General features: G+C 46.7%; 1 protein-coding gene and 1 pseudogene across 3 annotated transcripts in view; one reads left to right on the top strand and one right to left on the bottom strand.

Moving 5' to 3' along the window:
- Window positions 1-27,602, top strand: part of AOPEP (aminopeptidase O (putative)) — a 1,755,563-nt gene that overhangs the window by 21,752 nt on the left and 1,706,209 nt on the right. The window lies entirely within an intron of this gene.
- The window catches only part of LOC144820187 (serine/threonine-protein phosphatase PP1-alpha catalytic subunit pseudogene), a 43,908-nt pseudogene that overhangs the window by 11,670 nt on the left and 4,636 nt on the right, over window positions 1-27,602 (bottom strand).

The raw sequence follows: 27,602 nt of genomic DNA, 5'->3' as shown, positions 1-27,602 counted from the left end.
GGACCTGTCAGCCACCTTCGACACGGTCTGCCACCGCACTATAAAGACACGCCTCCTAGAAGCCGGAATCCAAGAGAAGGCTCTTGACTGGACCACGTCCTTCCTATCCGACAGGGTATTTTCTTGGTTTATTGGTACATACCAAAATGTATTTTAGGAATCAGTTTTAGCGGCAGACTTCCGGGTCAAAAAGGTAAATATCTATGATGCACCAGGAGGAAAGCAATACAGCATTGCCATTCATATCACTAAATTCACGATAATTCTGAACAAGGCAACTTCAATCGTCAAGGACACTAATATCAATCAATGTTACCAGCGCCTCATCTATGTATATTAATCCAGGCATTTTCTCCAAATATTTATGTGGACTCCAGGTGTGGGAGTAAGGGGATTGGGTTTATGCAATTATTGCATGTATTAGGTTGTGGGCATCTGAAATTAGCAGTGCTGGTCTCTGCTTTGAGTAGTGTGAGTCTGATTGCCTACGCCCTGTTACCCAGCCTATGTAAATGCCCCCTGCAGGCTAAAGCATCACATATTTGTGTGCTTGACTGTTCTTGTCTATGCTGTGGTTGCTCAAAAGACCTTATAGTAAGGTGCGTGTTGGACTGGCCTCTCTTTTCAGAACCCCCCTCTTGTGACGGGTGTGTGTAGTAGGGATGGATTGGCCTCTCCTTTCAGACCTCTCTCAGATAACGGGTGTGTATAATAGAGTGTGTGCATGGACTGGCCTCGCCTTTCCGACCTCTATTTCCGATGACTGGTGTGCATACTAGGGTGGTGTGGGAGGGTTGGCCTCTGCTTTCAGACCTCTCTCAGATAACGGGTGTGTATAATAGAGTGTGTGCATGGACTGGCCTCGCCTTTCCGACCTCTATTTCCGATGACTGGTGTGCATACTAGGGTGGTGTGGGAGGGTTGGCCTCTGCTTTCAGACGTCTTTCTCAGATGACGGATGTGCATAGTAGTGTGTGAGGAGGGACTGACCTCTCCTTTCAGACCTCTCTCTCAGATTACAGATGTTCATGGTAAGGAGTGGGGAGAGACAGGTGTGCGTAATAGGGCGTGGGGAGAGACATAACTCTACTCACAACTCTTCCCAAGCTGATGGGTTTAAATAGTAGACTCTGATAAACACTGTCTTCACTAAGACTCCTTCCTAAAGTAACAAGTGTGCATACCAGAGAGTATTCAAAGATCACCTACTCCTTCCTATTTTTCTCAATCGTGCGACGGTCTTGTGAGATCATATGATTTTTTCACCTTCTACTCATCAGAGTACTTATGTTGTATACACTTCCTCTCAATTACAAGGGCCACAATATGCATGAATGTATTAAGAACTGACCTTCTCCCTCCTTTTTTTTTTTTTTTACTATTTGCGATCCTGCAAGAGACCTGCGAGATCGTAATTTGTTTTTAAAAACAATATACATTTATTTTTATTACAGCAGTTATAACTCCGAGACCTCCTCTCCAAATCTAGAGGGATTGGATGCCTTTCTGTTGCACCCTTATATAGATTTTTTTTACTTCATTTCCACAACACCTGCAATTTTTAACAGTAAACAGTAATGGCGGGCATTTCATTTCTAAAACTCTAACAGCCAGTCAGTCGGAGCGCTCGTGAGACTCGCTGCAGCCTTCACGCTTCTGCAAGAGCCTTCACACTCCCGCAAGAGTGTGGAAGCTTTCACTCTCTCACAGAAGCATGAAGGCTCACAGCAAAAACTGGCCTCTTGCCCAGTCACAGGGCTCTATTTTTTAATTTGCACTCTCGTCGGACGCTCGCAAGCCCAACCATCGAGATATCTATATTTTTTTTAACCCTCGATAACTTAAAAACTATTGAACTGATTTCCACACAAAAAGCACAATCTACGGATCAAGATCTAGCGTCCTGACCAATTTGGTGTCATTCTGTTGTGCAGTTTTTGCAGTAGCCCTTCTTAAAGAAGTCTATTGAAAATGCATGGAAGTTTTGTGTTGTGGGACCCCCTTTTTTTCTTGGCCCCCGCTGGATAGATCACCCTGAAACTTTCCAAAAAGGAGCTGAGGTGGATGAACTTTGTTGGGGGAAAGGTTTGTGACGATTGGTCAAATGGGGCCAAAGGTATTAGCAAAGCAAAAAACACTCCCTCTCTGAAAAAGCAGAGCTAATTAGAACTACCTAGTGACGACTGCCACTATAGCCTTATAGCACGCTACAGAGGGCTATACTGGTTGTTAAAGGTCCTAGGACTAAGCCATAGGTGAGGGCCTATAACAAGGGTGAGGGCCTTTAACAACTGGTACAGCCTGAGGCATAAAGGCTATTAGAACATTCCACACACTAAAGGTAGAATGTTCTAAATTAAAAAGGGAGAAACCTGAAGACAAACATTAGAATGTTGGCACTCCAGGTGTATACCAGCCATTATAAGCCTGGAGCTTCTCCGTTGTCTTCAATGTAGAGCTCAACATTCCAATGTTCTAATATAACCTTATAGCCCGCTGTAGCGGGCTATATCGGCTATTAAAGGCCCGCTCCCGCGTTAAAGGCCCGAGCTGAAGGCGAGGGAGTTTAACAAGGGAACAGGTCTTTAATAGCCGGTATAGCCCTGCCACGAAGGATAGAAGGCTATTAGAACATTCTGCCACTAGAGGGCAGAATGTTCTAACAAATTAAACAAAGGCTTCATGGAGCGCAAGGGGATTGAAATCCCCTCAGGCTCCCTGAAGCCTTTGTTCACAGCCACAAAGAAGCATTGGAATGTTGGAGCTCCCGGCTTATACCAGTCATTATAAGCCTGGAGCTACTCCATTCTTTTCAATGGAGCTCCCAACATTCCAATGTTCTAATATAGCATTATAGCCCACCGTAGCGGGTTATACCGGCCATTAAAGGCCAGCTCCAGCGTTATAGGCCAGAGGCGAGGGCCTTTGACAAGCTAGTGGGCCTTTATTGGCTGGTATAGCCACACTACGGAGGGCCATAGGGCTATTAGAACATTCCGCCTCTAGAGGGCAGAATGTTCTAATTAAAAAAAAAAAGGCATCGGAACTCAAGGGAGTTGAAATCCCTGAAGCTCTGACAACTTTGATTCACTGCTGTTGCTGTGATTGTTCAACATCTGACAGCCACATGCCGGACCATGGCTCTTGGCTGTTGAAGATTCAGCCCCTGGTTCTCCCCAGCTTGGCTAAGGTGCTTTTTTCGACCCAGGAGCTGAGCAGCCTCTCCCTCCCTCCGATGCTCCGATGCTCCATTGACTCTGAGCTAGGGAGGAGGAAGGCTCTGGTGTGCCCCGCAGCCTCTGCCTTTTGCTTTCCCCTGCCCACTTCATGTATTTTGGAAAGGCAGATGTTGTTTATTAGTACATTAAAATGTAAAGTGCAGCGGGCCTATACCAGTTTAAATAGGACGCTGCTGCTCCATTGTCTTCAATGGAGCTCTCAACATTCCAATGTTCTAATAGGTAAAATGTATACACATACACATATTCATTACTCTGATGCATAGAATATATTCCTGATTCTTCTTTATAACTTATGGATGAATGTTCTTGTCTACATGAAAACTACGTGCTGGTAAGATCTCGGTATTTCGCTGTTCAGTGCTGATTTACCTCATTACTTCTCCGATTTTGAATTGTTGTCCCTTGTTTGATGCCTATGCTTTGTTAGCTGTACAGTCGTGTGTTTCGGGCAACTCTTGAAGCCGTCTAGAAGATGACAACTTGCATAGTGCTGAATATCCGTTTCAACAAAAAAATATGTTGATTGGGTTTTAGTAATAATTATCTTTCATTACTTGTGTTCATGTGCCCTCGTGTGGTTGCTTTGGGAAGGGCAGTATGGTTATTCTTGGCCAACTTTTGCGCTCAGGCTCAGCCTCTAACTGCTGTACTTTCTAAGGAAAACTGCATCCACAGGCCGCCATATGAATTGTGCTAATAAATAGGAATTTGGTGATGAAAGGAAGGGAAAATCAGAGGTTATTGAAATTTGAAATCGCGTTAAGGGATGTTTAGCAGGAGTTACATAGAACAAGACTATGGGCGTCATTTAGAGTTTTGCAAACCTCCCTATCTGCACACCCCCCCTCCCCTCCCCTCGCTCCTGCTTAGAGGATGGAAAACTGCTGCTGGACTGCTAGTGAAGTCCTTGGCAGCGGTCAGTCATTTATGACGGATCTGCCAACTCGCACAGCGCGAGTCATTACTCCTTCACTAAGATGAACAAGCATTTGCAATGCAATAGGTCTCGCATTATTTAAGTTTGAGCTATTATTATTGTAAATGGCAATGTTTTTTGCTTTATGCTATAGTTTTCTTATGTACATAAAAAGCTACATATAAAGTATTTGTTGTTAAAATTATTTATGCAGTATTTAAATTTGTTTGCATAAAAGATTACAAGAATATCTTAGCAAAAAAGTTAAACTTTTTAATGGTAATTGACTAAATGTCCATTTGTACATTTTAATTTCAAATAGGTAAGTGTAAACATCACAAATATATTGTGCAAACAGTGCAAAATATTTTAGCCATAAATATTTTTGTTTTACGAGGTAGTTTGTAAGAAAATGATTGTAAAAGGCAAACACTGTAATTAAAATGTAACATATAACAGTACAGTTATGGCTAGTAAACATACATTAGTAGTATAGTATAATTGTAAACAAGATGTAAATAAGACTACAGAAATTAGCATGAATTATCACTTTAATATCAACTTTACAAACATTTTGAAAACACAATCACAGCTGGTAATCATGCATTGGCTTGTTATTACAAGCATTTCATTTTAATAAATATTTCTGATTCCCAAAAACAAATATGACAGTCTCTCAAAATAATGGCTTTTCAGTTTTAGTTGTATCTTTGATCTCCATGTCATCAAGTACTCATGAATATTACTGCCCCATGGACAGAGTCTGGCTTTACATGTCTACATATCAACATCCAATTCCATGAACACCCATCGCATGCCAGGGATGACCATCACCGCTGGTGAAGAGAAGCACAATTGGGTCAAGAATGCCCACAATACGTTGTGGTCCCATTATACCAGGGATGGGCTCAATAATGCCAAAGATGCCAACATCATGCCAAGCATTGCTAGACTAAAAGTGGGAATAATTCTAACAGGGACACCACCAATAAATTAAGAAGGAACACCATTACGCTAAGGCAAGCATTACCGCCTTCGGGTAAAGTCCGCGCTATATAAAAATGCATAAATACATGAATAAAGAAATACCGCCTTCGGGTAAAGTCCGCGCTATATAAAAATGCATAAATACATAAATAAATAAATACCGCCTTCGGGTAAAGTCTGCGCTATATAAAAATGCATAATTAAATAAATAAATACATACCGCAAAACATCCTCGTTACTCTGCCGGCCTGCGACCAGGAAGTCAGGCAGGCCGGCGCGACACCCGGAAACAGGAAGTAGGAGGGCGGGAGCCTACCCCGCCTCCCACGGAAGAGCCGCGATTGGAGCCGTGTTGGGAGCAGGGAGCACCGGAGCAGGCAGGAGCCTACCCTGCGCCCCGGTGCCGAAGGAGGGAAGAAGAGTCCTGCTGCCGGGCCTTGCAGCTGAGGAGAGGAAGCCGGTGAGTGCGTTGCTGAGCGGCGGGCGGGCGGAGGGAGAGGAGCATGTAGGCGCGGGGGGGGGGCGGCCTGTGTATGTGTGTGTATGTGTGTGCGTGCGTGTGTGTATGTGTCTTGGAGTGCGTGTGTGTGACTGTGGGGGAGGGGGTGTGTGTGTGAGCGAGTGTCTGTCTGCGACGTGTGTGTGTGTGTGTCTGTGTCTGTGTGCATGCATGCATGCGCGGTAGGCTGGGAGGGCGGCGCATGCGCAGTAGGCTGGGAGGGCGGCGCAGGACGGAACGTGCGCGTTCGCGCAGCCAAATCCGACTGCTAAAAATCGTGCCAGTTTTGTGTCCCTCATTCCCCGGCATCAGCCGACTATAAGTCTCCGTCCCTGTTCCAGGGCGAGACCTAAAAAGTAAGCTTGTGCCAAACTCGGCATTCCCCTACATGACAAGTTTTTTTTTCTTCTTTATATAATGCGAACTCGACCCGAAGGTATTGGAGAGCTTTATGTGAGCACCAGTTACATTCACAAGGACACACTCATTTTGTTAGGCACGGGAAGAGTGAGTGATTTGCCTAGAATCACAGGATGTTGAGCCGACGCCAAGACTCGAACCTGGCTCTCCAGTTCCAAAGTCGGCAGCTCTTACCCCACATCTTTTAACCCCTTGGCCGCGGCAGTAATTCCTGCGTGGTGCTAAGGGGCAGGGGGGCCGCGCGGCACTGCCATGCTCGTGACGGAACCACTCCGTCACGAGCCGCAGTGGTGCAGTGCTTGTGACGGAATGGTTCCGTCACGGCCCCGCCCGCTCAATAGAACGCGATGCGCAGGCGCCGCAGCCGGGCCGTGACGGAACCATTCCGTCACCGGCATAGCCCCACCGTGGCTCGTGACGGAATGGTTCCGTCACGAGCACGCAAGGGGTTAAAAACAAGACTCCAGGTGATCCGGTTTAAATGTGTACAAATCTCTCACAATACAAACTTGTAAAGCTGAGTAGATGTGAGTCTACCGAATGCAGAGTTAAGCGTAATGTTTTACGTAGGTTGGACTGGTCCACTAATTTGTACCTGCAGGGTGTAGTGTAGGATATGCAGGAGAGAGTGTGGTGGAGACGCTTATAATAATAGCAGAGACAGTCCTTCCTTGAAATAATAGCATTCCTAATAGTGCCTAGATTTAGTGAACTCCTATGGCGCACTCTGCTTGAGAGCTGCGAAGCGTGGAGAGCGTTTTCCACTTGGCGAGGTTCAGAGTCGGAGTGCAATGGATAAATAGCTATCATATAAGAGTGCAATATAAAACAAGCATTTTCAATGTCCTGCTCTTCCCGTGGACCGAATGGCTGGCCTTGCCTCGGCTACGATGGAAATGCTACGCGAGTTCCCTCCACTTACCTATGAGGCTTTCACTAAGTTAGCTAGAGGGATCGCCTACGGCTCTCCTATGGATCCGGTGCCTCCCAAAATTTGGAAGGTATTTGAGGATGAACTATTCCCCCCACTTCACCAAATCTGTAACCAATCCCTGGTGACTGGTACCGTACCAGTTCATTGGAAACAGGCCTTAGTTTCTCCTCTGTTAAAAAAGCCCTCCTTAGAACCTGACTGCTCTAAAAACTATAGGCCTATCTCCCTGCTACCGTTCCCCGCCAAGATAGTTGAGCGTCTGGTCAGCAACACTCTCTCCAACCATCTAGAACGTCATCTTTTACTAGATGGGGACCAATTCGGCTTTCGGCCTGCCCATGGGACCGAAACAGCCCTCATCACCGCTATGGATGAACTTCAAAGGCGTGCAGACAGAAGACAGGCAGCGTTCCTGATCCTGCTCGATATGTCTGCCGCCTTTGACACGGTGAACCATAAGATCCTAATGAGGCGGCTGTGGGAGGCGGGAGTGAGAGACACCGCGCTGCAATGGTTTCTTTCATTCCTTCAGGATAGGCAGCAGGCAGTATCCATGCCACCTTTCCAGTCAGCCTTTTCCCTGGTAACTCATGGAGTCCCTCAGAGCTCGGCAATCAACCCAATACTCTTTAATATATACCTCAGACCTCTGATTTCTCTCATCAAAAGCTTCGGTATCAGGATTGTAAACTATGCCGACGACACGCAGATGATCCTCTCCCTTGAAGGCGAGGACTCAACCTCCGTGGAGGTCCTACACAATTGTCTGCGGGACACGTCTAGGTGGCTGAAGGATAACTCCCTTCAGTTCAATGCAGGGAAGACGGAGGTGCTCTTCAGTGCCGGTTCTAGGATTCCCCAACCATTTCCAATCAATTTTTGGCCCCCGGAAACAGGGTCCAATGTACGGCCGGTGGAATCAGTCCGCAATTTAGGGGTCATGCTGGATCAGAGGCTCAGCATGGAGACGCATGTTCAAAAAACATCTGCCTGTTGCTGGGCCATCCTTCGCTCCCTAAGGAAAGTTTTGCCCCTCTTACCTACCCAGGCCCGCGCCCAAGTGGTCAGATGTAACATCCTTAGCAGGTTGGACTATTGTAACGCCCTCCTGCTCGGGTCCCCTGAGTTCCTGCTGGACAGGCTCCAGAGGGTCCAATCAGCAGCTGCTAAACTGGCTCTGGGGCTTGCGAGACGTTCTCATGGAGCGTCCGCACTGGCAAAACTGCACTGGCTTCCCATAAGGCAGAGGATCCAATTTAAGGCCCTCTGCTTTGTCTTTAGGGCTCTCCATGGATCTGGCCCAGCCCCCCTGCAATCTAAATTCGCCTGGTACACCTCAACCAGACAGCTTCGCTCTTCTGATGCCAAACTGGTAGTTGTACCCAGATTCAGGAAGGTCAGAGCTGGAGGCAGATCCTTCGAGGTGGCAGCTGCCAGATTATGGAACAATCTCCCTATCGAGATTAGGCACATCAATGAACTTCTCCCGTTCAGAAGGAAGATAAAAACTTGGTTATTCCCCTGTTAGCCCGTTCTCACTCCCGTCTTCTCTGACCTCTCAGCGCCAGGATGCCTGCAATGGTGACTGTCGCGCTCTACAAATGTTTAAAATAAATAAATAAAAATGTAATATGTCTCGCATTTGGGAGAGTTTAAGTTATTGGCATTGTAAATGACTATGCCTTTTATGTATGTGTTTTTAAAAGCAATACACATATAAAAGGCATTGTTATTTATAATACCAATAGCGCAAAATCTTGCAAATAGGAGACCAATTTAATGGTAGCCGCGCCCCCTTTCTTTAGACTCTGCTCGCCATATTCAAGTTACAGTAAGCAGCGCCTAAAGAAATTCTATAAAATTAATACCACCCAGTACAGTAACAATAACATTTGTTTCAGTGCAAAGGAACCATAAAGTGAACATGCGTTTTACAGATACACAGGTATGCTCAGGCGAAAAATCTGCTGAGCTAATGTACATTACCCCCAGCCCCCCTTCGCCCCCACCAATATTTGTTTTTAATTAATTTCCGAGAAATTAACTTCTTCAGTATTGGTTGTTCTGTTTGTACTTGGGGAGGAAATTAAATTATTTGTGTGTATATGGTTGGTTTGTTAAACAAGACGTTTCATGGATTTTTTTGAGGACTGCCTCACTGCTCAGGTGAAACCCCTCAAGTGAGAATAGGAACACACCACTGAAACCAGATTATCTCTGTGGGTCCTTCTATTTGAGCAGTGCCAGCTGGATCACAATCCATATCAAGACTGCAACACCTCTCCCCTCCATGGCCTTACAGTAGTACTATTCACTACAGTACACTTTACCAACCTTTACTCGATTCAATTCCATATCTAAAAATCGAAGGGTCAGACAGACTCTGAAACTAGGACTTAAAAATGTCAGAACTATTAATTACTTAAATGTCTATTCAGGTGATAAAAAAAATCTATCAAAGCTATATACACAAGAGCTGCCTGGAAAGATTACTGTGCATCACTGTGAATACCATCTGTAGCGGTATTTCATCACTTTCTGCTTGATGAAGCCTAACCTTTCTCACTGCTGCTACAGCTGCTTGTGTGAACTAAAACAAACTACTGTGCAAGGACATGGCTTGCTCCGTAAAATTCACAAAAACATGCATACCGCTTGAGGAAAAAGACCTACCACGACTTTATTGCCGCCCCTTGCTAAATCCACAGCAATATTATGTTATTGCATAGATATGGGCCTTTATGAAACTTGTGTACGTAGCCACTGTGGTGAAGGCAGACAAACACTTTATCACGCATACAGTAAAGCCAAGTACTCTGTGTTCACAGGCTGTGGAATCCTGATGGGTTGATGTAGGTTCCTCTGACGTGTTCAAAACAAGACTGAATAACCTTTTCAATGCCACACTGCAGAGCTAGTTAAATGAGCGTCATGCTAAATAAAAAAACAAGCGCAGCTGCAAAAGTGAAAGCGACCACGCTGTGTAAATTAGTAACATGATCCACAACAACAAGGGAGGAATGCAGCTGCCATGCCGCGCGCCACTGCTCGATCCTGAGACCAAACAAAATGCCATGGGAGTGAACGTTTAGCGAAAAGGTGAGACATGCACCTGTCTTTGGCCAGTTGCATGTTTTCATTATTGAAAGCCACACGCACAGGCCAATGGAATGTGTGGGAGTTGCCAGACCCACACGGAGAAGTCTCAGGGAAGTTTGGAGTGCTCACAAGAAGCCTCCCATAGACCAGCGCATGGGCGCTGCTTAGGCTTGACAAAAAAAAATGTGGATGCATCGCAGGGGAAAGGGTCGAGGAGGGTTAAAAGGCTACATCCAAGCGTAGGAAAAGGCAAATGGTTATTGCAGTAAAGACAGGTCAGGGGATCAAGAACACACAACAAATGATAATAGCAACGGCCATGGATTATTGCAGCAGACTTTGATATATCCTTGGAAAGATGTGATGTATAGCGCACATTCTCCCTTTATCACGGATTAGCAGTGTAACACTAGTCCGACACACAAACTTGGCTTCAAGGATTCCATCGTAGACCAATGTCACATTTGTCTTTTGAGGATCACTTGTCAGTGGCATGTATCGGTTTCTTCCAGTTCTGTTGAGTGTATCTTACTGTAGACTTATAACACGCATGAGTAACACCTCATTCCCGGATGGACGGAACAGGAGGGCCTTGTCTTGAAAGAAAAGGGTGTGTACCGTAGAGTAAGATAATCAATGTTTTTGTTGAAACGTATTCATTTTCTTGTTGAAACGTGTCAAGCGCTGCATGAGATTTAACTGGTTTTAATATTGCTTGCTTGTATTAAAGGATGTGCAAAAATAAAATGTGGCAATAGAGGATCATGTGCCCAGATTACTGACTGCTTTTTACATGACAGGGCACGGGCTGTGCCCGAGGCATTGTAATATTTGGGACAATTGGTCTGCTTAGTACCTGCCTTAATAGAGTTCATCATCATTATAATTGTGTAGCCACTATAAAGTTATATTTGTATAAAATCTTTTTCTATATATTAGTTCAGTGTATGTACTACAAATGTTATAAACGTGTTGATTCCGTAACAAATTCTGTTACTACCTTTCACCAATAGTTTTAAGTTTGCTTTTTCGTTCTGATGTAGACTCCAAAACTATGGAAGGCCGTAGGGAGTTTAGTTTATTACTTTCGGTTAGTATCCCTGTTCAAATCAATAAACTCTGCTTAATCAACTTAATAATTAAGCCACATTCTGCACAGCCTTTTCTCATGAACAATACCCGTCCTTGTTTGTGAGATCTCTGATAACAGCAGCTCACATAGTCAGAATGTTTGGTTCCAGTGGTCTGGATAATTATCTCTGGTGCTATGGAATGTGCCATTATTTAATCATTTGACCAGAGTGGATTTTATTAATCGAGCCCAAGTGGGGCGTTAAATTGGGCATGTGCAAATGTCCTCTTTTATTATTCATCGAGGTTTTGTTTTGTTTGTTTGATAAATAGGTCACACGGACCTCCAATTATATTCGGCCAATATCCCTTCAAGGACCCTCACAAAGGAATGAGATTGGATAGTATTGATCATCAAGAACTAAGCCAAATAGGCATGATCAGCTAGGCTGCTAATAAACCTTCAAGTTCAGAGACTTTCCAAAGGCAACAGCTGTATACAGAAACACTCGTAGGGTTTCATTTACTGAGGAAAACAAAACAACAGTCTGCATTATAGGGTATGGTAGACCTTTTTAAACTGCGTGTAATTTATGTTTCTTCGATTTTAAATTGTAGCTTTTATGTAAGGCTATATAACAGCAAGAATGTATTGGCCCCAGACCAAAGTACTATTTTTTTCCCCTACATTTACTCTATTGTTTTATTCCTATCCATGTACTATTGATGAACATAAGACATTCTTACATGCAATAGCGAGCAATGTCTGCTGCTGGGCGGTATCTAAATTCTGCAAATTAAAAAATGCCCAGCCCTGTTTTATAAGCCATTGCCCGTGTGCTTCTTCGCCCAATAAGACATTCTGATACTGGTCTTGGTGTGGTAGGGCCTGTGTCAAGTGTCACAACTATGAATCAGTTCATTGCTTGGACAATTTGTGCTACGAAAAAGTGTGCTCCACTGTGTCAGCTGCTGCAAATGTGTCAACGGAACTGAGGTAGAGTACTAGCATACTTCGTGCCGGACCCAAACAAGCATTTGCAATGCAATAGGTCTCACATTTGCAAGCGTTTAAGCTATTAGCATTGTAAATGACTATACCTTTTATTTATGCTTTAAAAATCCACACATAAATAAAAGGCATTGTCATTTACAATGCCAATAATACAAACTCTCGTAAATACGAGACCTATTGCATTGCAAATGCTTGTTTCGTTAGAGGAGGTAGTGTTTGAATTTTTAACCTGGACTACAATGCAGGGTCATAATTGGCGGCCAGAGATTGTCTGTGTGTACGAGGCCGTGTGGGTGTAGTGACTGGAAAAGAAACAGAACACTGTGGGTTGGGGCAGAAGGTAGTTCTTCGATGGCAGGGTGCACTTGTTGAGCTAAGTCTGAAAAAAGGAACTATGGAGTGATGGACATGGTCCCAAAAACCTTCCTGAGGAGCCGACACTGGGCTTTGAAGCTAGCCCAAAGACAACCGCTTGCCTCTTCTGAAGGTGGGTTAGAGTATCAGAGAAAGGCTTGCATCACACATCTGGGGTGCATGCCAAACAATATAAATAAAAATAAGCCACAGGGAGGGGTAGCTGAAACATATGAATGTATAGATGAGGTATTTGTATAGTGCAACCCTAGCCAAAAGGCAGCAGAGTGCAGCACAGAGTCAGCGGGCCGCATAACTCACTCAAGAGATGGGAGAGTAGATGGTTTCTGGGAGCAGAAGTCAGCAGACCATGCCTTGAGAAGGAGCGTTCTTTGAGGAGATGCGTCTTCAACACTTTCCTAAACCGAAGCATCTTTGGGATAGTCAGGGTAGATACAGGAATATTGTTCCAGATCCTGGGTGCAACGGTGAAAAGGCCTGCTGAATTTTATTTTGTTACACTTCTTAGTCTGCAGTCTAATGGTGTCCCCGTTGTGGTTGTGCTGAGATCCACCAGAGATGATCAGCTTGTCCACAAGATAAGCAGAGGTGCTGGTCATGATGATGCTTTAGATGAGGAAGCAATGAACTGATAGACCAAATGGGCCTATTGATTATGGCTACAGATGTTTCTTCTGGAGTACAGAATAAAAATGGAAACCTATATTGATTCAATACATTAGAAGCAATGGGTACATTTCACACTTCTTGAGTACAGTGGCAGCTGTTAGAAAGTACTACATCTATTAAGCTCAGATGAAGCAATAGGTAGCTAGCACAACGGGGGCATACAGGAAGAAGGAAACAATGTCACAACCTGGTGTACAAACAAAGGAGTGAAATATATTACTCCGCGGGAGTACTGGAGAAGCTATGGAATCGTGTGATTTATCTGAAGTATTGTAGAAACCATGGTTATGAATCACATCTCTGGGACAACGATGGCTTGCCAATACGCTATGATGGCAGCCGGGATGGTCAAAGCAGTCACGTGCCTCTATTCCAGAATGCTTCATGAAGGACTGACACCCTTAGAGACACTAAAGGGAAAATGGGAGATGGATATAGGGAAGGAAATCCCTGATGCTGCCTGGGCGCAAATAGTGCGTAGGGCCTGGAAGAGTACAAAAAATGCTAGATTCCAGCTAGTGCACTTCTACATACTCCACAGAGCGTACTTGACGCCAGGCAGAATCCGTAAATACTTTAAGGTAGAGGAGGCTGCATGCCCTAGATGTGCGCGTACAGGAGCAGAATTAGAACACATGCTCTGGTCATGCCCAATGATGGGACCTTACTGGGAAGAGGTGGGGGGTGACGCTGAATGACACCACGGACAGACAGCTGACGTTTGACATGGCCACTAGCGTTCTACATTGGTTTCCCCACACATCCAAAAACAAGATAACGAGTACATTTGTGGACATGGGCCTCATACTAGTAAAGCGGGAAATCACTAGGCATTGGAAGGCAACAGTGGGACCTGGTAGCAGGAGATGGAGGGGAGAGTTCATAAAATGGGCAAACAGTGAAAGTATGCTACGTTATCAGCAAGCGCACAGGCTAAACAACGATAAAGCACTGGAAGCGGCTACAGCATGGGAGACATTGGTGCAGGCATTGCGGGATTATGAGACATGCGAAGATTAGGTGAAATCACCCATTACATAGGCGAAGCCCCGAGACATGACAGGCACATCAAGAAGAATACAACACGGTGACTCCTGAGCATGATTAAGAGACAAAACTATTAGAACCCTACGCGCCGATGACGAAAGTTGGGGAGGGAGGGGGCTGGGAACTGTTCATGAAGAAAGGGCGTTGGGGATGAACATTAGACGTAAATTTATGGGATTTCTAAACGAAATGAATGTATGACGCTGATACATCACCATGCCATATACTTTGTATGAGGGGAGATTAACAGTTACATTCAGATTATCACTATATCACTGACAGAAATGTATATTTGAGTGCATTGTACAGAAAATCAATAAAATACGTCTTAAAAAAATGAATCACATCTCTGGGGTGAAGGAGATGCAAGAAAAACACAAGGAAGCTCTTGGTACAGAAGAATCAATGGATACAAGGTACAACTAGCATACAGCAGAATAAGGAAAAAGACATCACACCCTTGTAGTAGTTCCAAGGCAAATAAAGGCATTCGGCTTCTGGGGGATGGCAGCGGCAAAGGGTACAAAGCATACATCCGGAGTGTTTGATATTGAGTAGAAACATCTCACACCGGCGTAGAGCAGGAGAAGCTATGGAAACCAATTGCTCCTCCGAAGTACCCTTGAAGCAAAGAAACCATAGCAATCTTCTTGTTCTAGTAAAATTAGTGAATGCATGTGAACAGTATCACAATAAGGGAGTAAGGTTGGGTTGAAAGAACCAAGTATACCACGCCTCCAGCACAGAGGAGAAGCCATGGGCAGCTACCATGGCTCTGAAGAGCTGGAGAGGCATCACATGAAAACAGGAAAGGGGCACATGTCATGCCTAAAGAGAGGACATGGACATATCACACCACTAGAGAATAAGAGGAGCAGTTAGACATTATCACTCCTTTGGGGCTAATCATGCACATTACATTTATTCTCCTTGAAGTAGATCCCACTTCCGCAGACGAGAAGAGCATAGTCAATGGAAACATATCGCACCCCTGACGTTTAATACTGAGAGTTGAACAGATGTAATGTGTAGAAATGAAATGTTTTATACAGCGCATATTTGCCAGTTACTTACCCCCTCATGGTTTGGTACAAAGATGTTTGCCATGGCCTCAAGGTGGGCAGGGTTTCCATTCACATGCCCTGGCTCAGTGACTAAGTGTGGCGTAGAATGAGTGGGGTCTACCAGCCAATCCCATGTGAACTTGATATACATGTATTTGTGAATTACAGTGTGGGCGCGGAAGTTCTAAACTCGGCGCCTAGCCTGGGTCAGGTGTTGATTGTAGCTCATTGCTCGGGTTGTCACCAGACCTCATACCTTCATTGACCTCCCTATGTGCTGGTGGGTGATTGTTCTGGTGGCATATATTGCTAATAGTGCTTGTATAGTTTTTATCAGCTGATCCTAGAGTTTGCTTTAAAGCAGAGTGGCCTGATCTTTTCTTTGGAGGCGCCTTCTCTAGCTAGGTAATGGTACTCAAATCCTTCCTGGGTTCTGATTAGTTTTCTACCTGGCCAGGCCCTGTCCTGGGTTCCTAGTTCCCATTTTTCTCTGTACTCGTGTATCCCGTCTGTAATTCCCAATACCTGGTTCTCATACTCCCAATTTTCTTGGAGTATGTTTGGGGCGGTAGGGGCAGGGGACATAGCCATTCCTGTATTAGAGCCGTGAGGTAAGCCTAGCAGACAAAGCAGATTGCAAAACTGCAGTCCTAGATCAAACCTCTGGAGTTATTTATGACCAGATCTGAAGCAAAGGAAGACTGGGGCCAGAACATGAATAAATGGCAGCAAATGGCAAATTGAACATATCACACTAGTGTAGAGTACAAGAACATTCAAATAATACGACTGAGGTATTTTAGGCTAACGGGCCAGGTGTGGACCTTTGTGCCTGGTGCTGGCTTCCGATTGATAATGAGGCTTCTTAGTCCCTCCTTGTTACAACCCTGTCTCCTTTTGTGACCGCCCATCAGGACTGGATCTTTTACTTGCGGAGTTACACGGTCTCCTTCATTAGTCGGTAAGCACATTTTTTTTTCATGCCGCATGTTTATTTTTGCTTTGCGCTTTCACTTTAACAATAGTTGCCGGGCAACCCCGCGAGTGCTGTGTGGGGCACCATCTATTGTAAAGTGAAAGCGCGATGCATATATAAACAAGCGGCTGCCTTTGCGCAATGGGGACAGCTTGTTCCTATTTCTTTTGTTCTATTTTCTTGTTCTCTGGCCTCTTGTTGATAGTTGCTAAATTCAGAGATAGGTGATGAGTGAATGTGTAGCATGCGTGCTTGCGTGCCTGGGGAGCACGGCTCTGCGGATCTGGAAACAGAAGTCCAGTCACCTTCGCCACACGAAGTGAAAAATAGTAATTTTGTAAAAAAAGAATATAAAAAGAGACAATAAAAGTTATAAATATGAAAAAAATATATGTAGTCACCGTGTGTTGAAGGTTTTCTCTGAAAGTATAAATGTTGATAAGTATAAAGTAATTTAGGTCATGAGGGAATTATTTCTTGTGTTGTACCAGGGATAGTGTCCATTCCTTGATACAGTGATATGTCAAACACTTCAAGAGAGCAGGACACATTCAGTTTCTTTAAGTGAACTGAACCTCGTTTTTGCAGAAGCTTTCACTTCTTAAAATAACACGATGTGTTGTCAAGCATGAGAGTTGTCGGTGTATCATGGCTAGTGATACCAAATGCTAATGGCGACTTTACAACTGGGAGTCTGCGGTGTCTGTGTCGGCATTTTGCTTTGGAGGTTCCAGAGATATACTTCTGTGTGGTCTACATTCATTGGTGCTTGGCAGCAAACAGTGTTAGGTGCCTTCACAATTTTATGAAAAATTAGGAAAGTGCTTGCCATGTTTATTAAATTGAAAGTTAACGTCCTATGCTTCAAGACAAGGAGAAGCTAGTTCTCCAGCAAGTTGTTTTTCAGTTATGTCTCTAACCTCAGGTGTGTCCACATGCTCATATGGATTCTCTTACTCCAGTCTCTGACATAAGCAGGAAATATATCATAATTAAAAGACTCTCTTTTTAGGTCTCGCGACCTATCAATGCGCGCAAGCGCATTGAGCGGAGCGAGAATTCAAGTAGCCAAAATCCTCGTCAAACTAAGGGCTTTCTGCTGCGGTTTTGTTTAAGTTCACGTGAACCACGTGACCAAACAAGCACGCGCATCAGCCTCCCTCCCTCCTATCAGCCGTACTTTCAGTTTCCAGCCCGCTCATCTTCGCAGCACATCAAAGGGCTTCGCCCAGCGTGTGCTCTGCGGCTTCTCGGCTTCTCCTCCCCTAATTTTTCTTGGATGGCCGGCCGGCCGTACTTTCAGTTTCCCGGCCGCTCATCTTCGCAGCACATCAAAGGGCTTCGCCCAGCGTGCGCTCTGCGGCTTCTCGGCTTCTCCTCCCCTTTCCCGGCCGCTCTTGTTTTATAATTGCCCCTGGTACTGTTTGCTTTTGACATGTGTGTGCTTCTTCTGACCCTGTCTTCCTCAGCGACTTACTGCTACCTCCCCCACCATGGCTCCTATTCTGTTGCTTGTCTTTTCAAACAAGCATACATGATCGTTAGCTTGTAATCCAGCACCAAGAGACCTATGGTAAATTATCGCATTATACGTTACTTTTAACAGAACCTTTACACTCTTGCCTGTGTGGGGCTGACTAAGTAGTTACCTTGCCTGCTCATGCTGTAGGCCACGCCTTACACACAATATTGCATCCTGTCCCTTTCTTCATAGTCACCATGTGATCGTGTCTGATCATTACGCTTATCACACTCCCAGGAATCTGTATTCGAGACCCGCTTGGTGGCTTTCGATATAGCTTTTCTGAAAAACAGGAAGACGCAAACTTCCTCTATACGGAAGATAATGTCTGGGAACAGGCCAACGTCTGGTTTCCCAGCACGGGTATTACCCAAACAACCACTTCAGTGTAGTTTATTTTTAGCCCCAATGCCCCCGGGGTTTAACAGCTCGATTGTCCCCAGCTTCCATCGATAGTTTGCTCTTGTTCCTCCTTCTGCAGTAGAGGAATCCCAAAACAAATCACTTAGAAATTCAAACATTGTCCTAGACCGAACAATATTGAATTTTTGTAAAAAAATAAAAAGCATACACATGCGCCCCCATCAACATGTCGTTTCTTTATTGGTGCGTTTTGATACAGTTAAAGTTGTGAAGAGGAGCTCCCCGTTTTGCAAAGAATTTACTCGCTCACCCCACTTTGGAGCACCCACTTCTTTAAAATCACGGAGAGCTTGAAATCGCATCCTCTTTGCATACTGTGCGTCTTTCAAAGCTCTTTCAATACACTGATTTACTCCTGGAAATTCAAGTGTTGGTAATACAGAATTTTAGCAATAGGCCCGTTGTGCGTACATTTTACAGGTGCAAGGAAGCCTGCATTAGTAACAGTTCATGAACGGTAAGAACTTTACACGTGCACTAATTATGGTTTTTTTCCAGTTGCAATGCGCCCTTAATGTGACAACAGCTTTGGGAATAAGACCACACTTTTTTTGCAACATTTGTCTCAATCCGATCTTATGGTGTAGAATGTGAAAACCCGTCAAATCGAAGATGTGCGTCATCACCTCAGTTCACAAATAGCATGACCTTTAGTTATGCAACTCCTCCACCCGTGCAAGCATTGAATCCTCCCGGTCTGGGCACCTCCCTGTGAGACATTCGCCCTGGAGGAAACTCAACTGAGACCCATGGACTGCTCTGCCTTCGTGCTGCCAGGCAGACTTGGCACCTGAAGCCCAGACGTGGAACTGTGGATCAGATTGCAGAGCCCAGTCATGAGTTGGGGCTCCCAAGGTCACACTGACGCTCCAGCAAGGTCTGGCCAGATCTCTGCTAGCAAGACGTGCTCAGCACACATGAAGCAGTCAGCTGCATTTACAAACCTGGCACAGCACCAAAAGGTTCCACCCTCGAGCAACCTCGGTTGCCAGGTGCAGCCGAAAATCTAATTATACATGACTTGAGCACTGTGCACTTGGTTTAGTCTGACTGCCGGAGCAAAGTCACAGCTGCAGAACGAGGCTATGTGAGATTTTAGGATCAGACCATATCACAAGTTTGCTTAAAGGGAACATTGCTGTCTGCAGTACAGACTCCATGAGAAGAGAACGAGTGCAGTTGGGGCTCCACCAAAACAGAACCGCAATAAGTCCATGATAATCACGAGTACAACCACCATTGAACAGCACAGCAACAGCGGGCCTACAGCATCTGCATGCAGCAGTCACATGCCAGAGCAGGTGCCCAACACTAATCAAAACTGAAAGGGACTATTCAGCACATCCATGTAAACTACACTTAAATCCAATGAAGCTAGGCCTCCTGGCTCCATGTTCAACCCTGAAGTGCAAATGAGTTAGCACATACTTTAAAAAAAATATATATCCATACAGGGTGGCAAACCATTAGGTTTAGTTGCTGGTAACGTTTGAGCTCCCTGTTAATCCTTACTGATTCCCCAAAAATTTTAAATAGCAAAAAAAAATAGCACTGGCGTTGCCAATAGGTCTCGCAGTAGGAAAGTTGGAGCTATTACAATTGCAAATAACAATGCCTTTTATTTTTGTTTTCATTTTAAAAACATAAAGGGCTTTGTCATTTACAAAACCAATAGCTCCAACTTTCCTACTGCGAGACCTATTGGCAACGCCAGTGCTTGTTTTTGTTTGTTAGAGTACCTGGGCACCTGATGTAAATGATCTATCATTTCAAGTGGAGTGTTTTAGATTAAACCCCTGCGTGTGAAGTTGAACCACGCACCACACCAGGGTTGCACAGGGCTAAGTGTCATAGTTCGCATTCAACTACTTTATAATTTATTTCCTGTGCTGGAGAGAGTTTTGACTTGTGTTCCGAGCTATGGTTTTCTCCAACAACCTTTTGGATCACACACACTCAATGGTGGACACATTATGTCCAGTTTCACTAGACCCACAAGAGTCTATTCATTTAATTCTGATGCTCTTAAAGATCAAGATATTCTGTACAGTGATCATTGATGCAATATTACATGTTTTACACATACATTTTAAATTGTTAATATGTAGTTCATTGCTTCATGATGCAGTCCAACTAATATGTGAAGAGCCTCTGGTCTGTTACCTCCAGTTTGAAACTTGAGCCATTTCAGTGCTGTAGATGCTTAAAGAAGTGTGTTTAATGCAAGTCACATAGAACATGAGTGTGTAATGCATACAATTTAATACGAGCTAAAATAAACGCATGGTCTTGGGCATCTTAAAGGGAACTGTTGTGTGAGTTAAAAGGGAATAGACGTGGCTATGAGTGAATGCTGTGTAGCTTTTGTGCTAATAATGTATGTCTACGGCCGCCTAAAATATTGTCAGGTTTCAGCCCTTACCGTAGAGAAACACTGGATTTCTTTATGTCAAATACTTATGAAAAGGGGGGGCCCTCGGCCCCCCCGCACGCATGGCGGCGCGGCGACCGTCGCCCCCCCTTTCTCCTGTGTTGCCATTCGGCGGTGGGGGCGTGCCCTGGGGGGCGCGGCCCACCGCCGATTGGCCGGCGGCCTCCCTGACCCGGATCCTAGGAAGTGGGTCCGGGTCAGGGGGGGCGGGCTATAGGAGGGGCCGCCTGGCCCCTCGGGAATAAAGAGGTGGGGAGCGCCCAGGAGACCCCCTTGTCCCTGGACGCTCCCTCGCTGAAACGGTGTGCCCCGCGCTCGGGGCTTCTTTGTTTTGTTTAAATTTTTCCCCTTTCTGTTGCAGGTCGGAAGCGGATCCGGATATTTGCGGGCGGAGCATCGGGGACGCGAGGCGACAGAATTTTGTTTTTCTTGCAGCTTGTAGGACCCAGAGGAGCCGCGTCGAGCTAAGAACCAGCCGCGTCGTGAAGTTAACGGACCAGCCGCCGGGGAGATCACCGTCCTCAGGGGACGCAAGCAGGCAGCGGAGGCGGCGGGAGCAGAGGCGCTTTGCCCAGGCGTGGTGGTATTTCGAAAGCGGCGCGCACGGCGACCGCATAAGGTAGTTGTGTGACGGGGGCAGGGACAAGCTGTGGACCGGCTGTATTCAGTAGAGCGCGGGTCCGGTTTCCCGCCGTAAAGGCTGCATCCTTCCGCTTTGGAGACCCGGGGCTCCCTGTGTGTTAACTCATCTTGCGTTTGGCCCTGACTAGAAACACAGGCGGTGTACCATCCATTAGGGAGACAGGCTAGCTCACTCGGTAGAGCGGGAGACTCTTAATCTGTGGGTCATAGGTTCGAGCCTCACGTTGGGCGAAAAGGAGGAATTTAATTGCTCACGCGAGGGTTCGTGGAGCTTTTAGGTGTGTAGTTTCGTTGGCAAGCGAAGCAGGGTCGACCAGGGCAGCTCCTGGATGGGAGACCCTATGTAATTATAATCATTTTGTGTTTGTGATAAGAAGTGAACAATTGCATGTTTTCAAAAGGAAAGTGAATGATCTTATAAATCAGGCTGCAGAATTGTGTACATTTTAGGAAAGAAAGTAAATTGATGTTTACTGACCTTTGAATGCTGCATGGATCTGTACTATTGAAAACTGCTAACGAAGGAATTTAATTGTTTATCTCTGAATTAAACGGGGTTAGTAGTGCACATCCCAACGGTGTGGTAGGGGGGGAGGTGCAAGCTCCATTGTTTAAACGAAGGTTTTTTCCCAAAAATCTGTCCCCCTTTTGATATTACTTGGTGGTAATTCATATCTCTATTTCAGACATTTAACCACACTACTGGTGCAATCCACTCAGAGACGGACATAAGAACGGTAAAAAGCGCGGATATCGCCAGCGGACGCGCAGGACTGGTCGGTAAGAGGGGTACGGGGGGCTAGCATTCATCGCTCCTGGTGGCCGCCGGGTGGGTCTACATTAGGTTTACTCACCCCTTACATAAGCGGACAAGCCGCTAGTGTTGCGGTCGCCGTTGCATGGTGCTGAAAGCCCCCTGGTGACCCTCCATCTGAAAGGTACACAGAGTTGGCCTGTTGTGATATTAGGAGAGTAGGCTGCGGTTTTTTTGGGGGGGTATCATGCCAGGTCCGCGGGGAGGAAAAAGGGGGTCCAGCATGGAGGCTATGATGCAGGCCATGATGCGTGACATGAGTGACATTAAGAAGCAGTTAGGGAAAGTGGATGAGCTTGAAGCACGATTGAATGAGAGGCAGGGGGATGCCCCGGGCCCATCAGGTAGGCCTATCCGCAAGAGGGTGGCACCAGTGCCAAGGGGGGAGTTTGTCACCCCACACGGGAAGTCTAGGTCCAAGAGACCCAGGGACGCTGCCCCCACCCCAGGGCCAGTAGAACCGGTACCTGCCGCGCCGCCGGCGGTCGTCCCACTCCCACATATACCTATGCCTACACCCCTTGCCCCCGTGGTGCCGGTAGGTCAACCAGTAGACGCTGGGCCTGCTCCCCCACCGGTGCCCACAATCCCGGTTACAGGCTTGCCACACCCGGCACCCGCCCTGCCAGCTGCGCCAGTACCACAGGGCATAACCCCAGTGGTACCGGTTGTCCCGGGGGGTAATTTAGATTCAATGCCCCCTGAATTGTTATCCCAGATAACGGCCTTGATGCCATGGCTCCAAAAAGGGGGAGCTTTCCCGAATTCTGCAGACCATGCAGCAGAGGCAGCGAGGTTTGTGGAAAAAATCAGATCGGCAGCGGTCGCCGACAGTGTTGCATTGCCAATATCTTCTCCCCTTGCAGGTCCAAGTGTTCCCCAGCTGGACGGAGTTAAAGGGCAGCCGCCCCCGGTGCCCGCACTTGGTAAGGAAGTGGCATTGCCGCTCTTGGGGGACGGTGTTTTACCTTCCAGGAGCGAGAATTTGGCTCAGCATGTGTCATTAGCTGTGAAAGAGATGATTTGGGCGGACAAATACGTTTATATTTATTCTTTGTTGTTAGATAATAGGGAAATGGAGCAGGTAAAAACACTGAAAGAGTGGATGCTCCCAAGCGAATGGAGGGTGCAGTGTGCCAGATTTAGGGTTGAGGAAACTCTCAACAACTGGATGAAAGCGTGGGCTGTATTCACTGCTATTAAAGCTGAGCGTCCTCCAGATTTGCAGGCAGCATTGGCATGCTACTCGAGCAGGATTGTGGGGTGGAGTGAACAGTATTCTGGGGAGGCATGGAAAAAGGGTATGATGTCAATTTCAGGAAGGCATTGGAATTTAATAGAACATTGGCATGGGACACGGTAGATTCCATGGCTTGGCACAAACAGTTCTCAGACACTGCACCTCCCCCCCAGTTCGGTTCGGTCAAGGTGTTCTCTAGACCTCAACAGCCCTTTCAGCCCCCCCAAACGAGTGAGGTACCTGGGAAGTTTAGGGCCAGTGGTACAGAGAAAAAAGGGGTGTGCTGGGATTTTAATAGGCGCACCTGCACAAGGGCCGCGTGTAAGTTTAGACATGCATGTTCCTCCTGTGGGCACCCCTCTCATCCAGAAACTGCCTGTAGGTCCAAGCAGGGAAACACAGGTCAAAGGGGTAGGGGAAAGCCACTATAAGACAAACAGGTTAGGCCCCCCCACTCCAGTGGATGTGGTGGCAATGATTCCATGGTTGAACAGATACCCGGACCACACATCGGCCACCCTACTCCAAGAAGGTTTTTCTAAAGGCTTTAGGATCCCGGCCGCGGGATACACAGGCAGCGCGCACTGTAGAAACCAATTGTCAGTCAAGCACAATCCGGCTGTGGTGGCCGCCAAAATTGACAAGGAGCTATCGTTAGGCAGGATAGCTGGCCCTTTTTCTGAAGTGCCAGTACCCAATTTTGTGTGTTCCCCATTAGGAGTTGTCCCCAAAAAAGAGAAAGGGCAATTCAGATTGATCCATAACCTGTCAGCACCTAGGGGGACGTCACTGAATGATGCCATTGACGAGGGTATCTGTAGTGTTAAATACGCCTCTTTTGATCAGGCTGTTAACTTATTACAGGCCACGGGACCCGGGGCGCTGATGGCGAAATCAGACATAGAATCAGCCTTTCGCCTCCTCCCGGTCCACCCAGCGGATCAGCATCTTTTAGGTTTCACCTTTGGGGATATGTTCTACATGGACAAATGCATGCCTATGGGTTGTTCTATATCTTGCGCTTACTTTGAGATGTTTAGCTCTTTTCTTGAGTGGGCCATGAGACAAGTGACGGGCCATCAGCGGGTCATGCATTATTTAGATGATTTCCTCTTCCTGGGTACAGCGGGATCTCAGGAGTGTGCACTGGCATTGCAGGAATTTTGCGTGCTCATGCTGGCTTTTGGGGTCCCGCTTGCGCCCGGGAAGACTGTTGGCCCGACCACCTGCTTGGAATTCCTCGGCATTGAGATTGATTCAATGGAAGGATGTTTTAGATTACCTAGGGACAAGGTGGACAAATTCAAAACAGCACTGCACTTATGCCTCCGGAAGGAGAAGGTCACTCTGCAGCAACTACAGGAGGTGGTAGGGCAATTGAATTTCGCACTGAGAATCATCCCCATGGCTCGCCCTTTCTCTCGCTCCATTGCTCAAGCGATGAAGGGGCTGAGGGAAAAGCACCACCGCACTCGGCTATCGTCTGAAATTCGCCAGGATATGCTTATTTGGATGGCATTCCTGGAGGATTTTAACGGCAGGGTGGTCTGGCCCGGCCCGCTCTCAACATCAGCGGAGTTGGGCCTATGGACTGATGCTGCCGGTAGTGTGGGCTTTGGCGCCATCCTAGGGAACAGGTGGGTCGCTCAACAGTGGCCGGAAGAATGGAGGACATGGGCTCTGACCAGCAACATTGGCTTCCTTGAACTCTTCCCAATATGGGTGGCACTGATGGTCTGGCCCGAACACCTATGTAACCAATCAGTGGTGTTTTGGTCAGACAACATGACGGTGGTGGAATGTATCAACCAGCAGGGGGCGCGGTGTCCTTTCATACTTCGTCTGATCAAAGAAATTGTTCTGCAGTGCCTTAAACTGAATGTCAATTTTAAGGCCAAACATGTCCCTGGTGTTCTGAACAATGCAGCTGACTCCCTCTCTCGCTTCAAAATGCAGGTTTTCAGGGAACATCTTCCCACAGCAGACCCCTCGCCAGCACACTTCCCAGCAGTACTTTGGCAGATTGGTGCCCCAGATTACAGGACCTCGTGGTCGCTAGCCTAGCCCCCAGGACCAAGACGGCTTACGAAGGGGCGTTTTTGTCTTATCGTTCTTTTTTGGGACAACAATGGGAAGTACTTTGGGCACAGGAGGATGGCTTTGCAGCCTATTTAGAATGGATGCATAAGGAAGGGCGCTCGGTAGCAGCGGCAAACAGACATAGGGCAGCGGTATCATTCTTCGCTCAAGCTAGGGGCTTCCGGGATCCCACTAATACCTTTATGATACGTAAGGCTTTGAGGGGATGGCGCCGTATTCAGGGCCATCATAAGGATAAGAGAAAGCCCATAGGATTAGCCCGGCTGACAGCTTTACTGGCCACGCTGGACACTGTTTGTAGCTCGGAGTGGGAGGTGTTTCTTTTTAGGGCAGCATTCTCTTTGGCATTCTATGGGGCGCTGAGAATTAGCGAACTGGTGGCAGGTTCTAAGTCAGACCTACTGGGCGGCTTGCAAAGGGCTAGTGTGACGATAAGGGAGGACACCATGTGGGTGACTATTCAGAAGTTAAAGACCGACCAGGAGTCTAGGGGCCACACCATAGTTCTACAACGGGCCCCCGCCAACCCTTGCTGCCCAGTGAGGCACGTGGAATTATTGCACGGACTGCTGGTGGGCTCAGCGGGCAGGGCATTGCTCTGTCACGCCGACGGGAGCCCCTTGACCAGATATCAATTCAGGAAGGTATTGGAGATGGGGGTTAGGAAAGCAGGTCTTGACCCTAAAGAGTTTGGCTCTCATTCCTTTAGGATTGGGGCAGCAACTGAGGCGGTGGCGGGGGGCCTCCCAGTGGAGAGAGTGAAGACAATTGGGAGATGGTCCTCAGAATGCTACAAACGTTATGTACGGATTGACATGCTATGATTACATGTCACTCACGCTTGGTTTGTTTCCGCTCTCTTACAGTTTCTCAGACCTGTTACGCAGGGGAGGAATTTGTCGTCGGGCACCGGCAACATACATCAGCACGGAGCGGCAGCCAGGAAACGATGAAGAACAGTGTTTGGATTGTGGGTCACTCATATGTAAAACGAGCAGAATGTGTCTTTATGTCAGATGACAGGAGGAAAAGGGCGGCACAACTAGGGTTGGACATCACGTTCTTTGGCAGAGGGGGGTTGTGTCTGCACGAGTTTAGGGGATTCTTCCAGGGGCTTTTAGCACGCCGGCAATCTCCACCGTCAGTGGTGATACTTCACCTTGGGGAGAATGATTTGGCAACACTGGGTAGGCGCATTCTGATTGAGGAGATTATCTCAACGGCGGGTTGGATGGCCAGGACCTGCCCCGGTTGGACACTAGTATGGTCACAACTCATACCTCGACTACAGTGGCGGGGGGGACATTCGGTCAGGGCGTTGAATCACTCGGTAAGGAGGATCAACACACGGTTGGATAGGTTGTTTTGAGCCCCCTTGTTGCAGTCAATACCTCATGGGTGCATCTGGGGCGACAAGTATTACTTAAAGGACGGAGTTCATTTAACAGAGGAGGGTAATGTCTTGTGGTCTGACAATATCTGGGCCTGGCTAGAGGGTTTTGAAAGTAGGAGGGTTTCCTTAGGTAGGGGCTAGAGGGGGGAGGCCAGATCGTCGGTTAACAATGCTGGCCTGTGGCGGTAAGGTCATTATCGGTGAGCACATATTTGAGGTCTGAGGGGGCGGGCATCATCCTATGGAGGTTCCCGCCCAGGGGGAGGGGCCTGCGGGCCACTCCCAGAACTCCAGGGGCAAGGTAATAGGCAAAGGAGCGCGGGTAGGAGTAGTTCACGCTTTCCTTAGGCTGGTAGCCACCCCGCGCGCGTGGACTCATGACGCCACCGGCGCAGAGTAAGGGCCCTCCTTTAGTGGGTAAATGGAGTTCAGGGCGTAGACCGGGCAATTCCCGGGGTAACACTGCGCATGCGCACATCTATAGGGGAGGCGCAGCTTGTAGGACCTGACACCGGTAGTGACCCTGCCATATGGCCAGAAATGTACAAAAATCAAGATGAGGATGTTTAGTCTAAGTTAGGAAACAACATGTATTAGAGTTTTGTTAAGGTCAGGCTCTCAAACTTGTTGATAAGAATTGTGTATCTAAATGTCCTGCTGATTTTTGTATAAATTGTTGATTATGCAATTAAAAACCTTTTTTAATTTCATACTTTAATAAAT

Source organism: Lissotriton helveticus, chromosome 2_1, assembly GCF_964261635.1.
Source record: "Lissotriton helveticus chromosome 2_1, aLisHel1.1, whole genome shotgun sequence".
In the NCBI taxonomy this organism is placed as follows: domain Eukaryota; kingdom Metazoa; phylum Chordata; class Amphibia; order Caudata; family Salamandridae; genus Lissotriton; species Lissotriton helveticus.
This window is presented reverse-complemented; position numbering and strand designations above follow the sequence as displayed.